Raw genomic sequence first — 269 nt, 5'->3', positions numbered from 1 at the left:
CATCACTTTTTCCTGCCTATGCAGGGGGTCGTACTCGATGATCTATTGATGTCCCTTCCGACCCTAACATCTATGAATCTATGAGGGTGTTACACTGCAGGGCTGCTGGTCAACTAGCCCTGTCCTGGAGCACCCTCATGACCTGGCCAGCCCCTCCACAACATGTTGAGCTGGTTTTCAGCCCCAGGCTGACCCCCAAGCTCTTTGCCAGCCAGGGCTGCTTTGCCTCTGCTCAACATGCTCTGCTCCAAGGCACACGTGTAAATGTT

This window comes from Alligator sinensis, unplaced genomic scaffold, assembly GCF_000455745.1.
Source record: "Alligator sinensis unplaced genomic scaffold, ASM45574v1 scaffold1428_1, whole genome shotgun sequence".
Classification (NCBI taxonomy): Eukaryota; Metazoa; Chordata; order Crocodylia; family Alligatoridae; genus Alligator; species Alligator sinensis.
Note: the sequence above shows the minus strand (reverse complement) of the source record.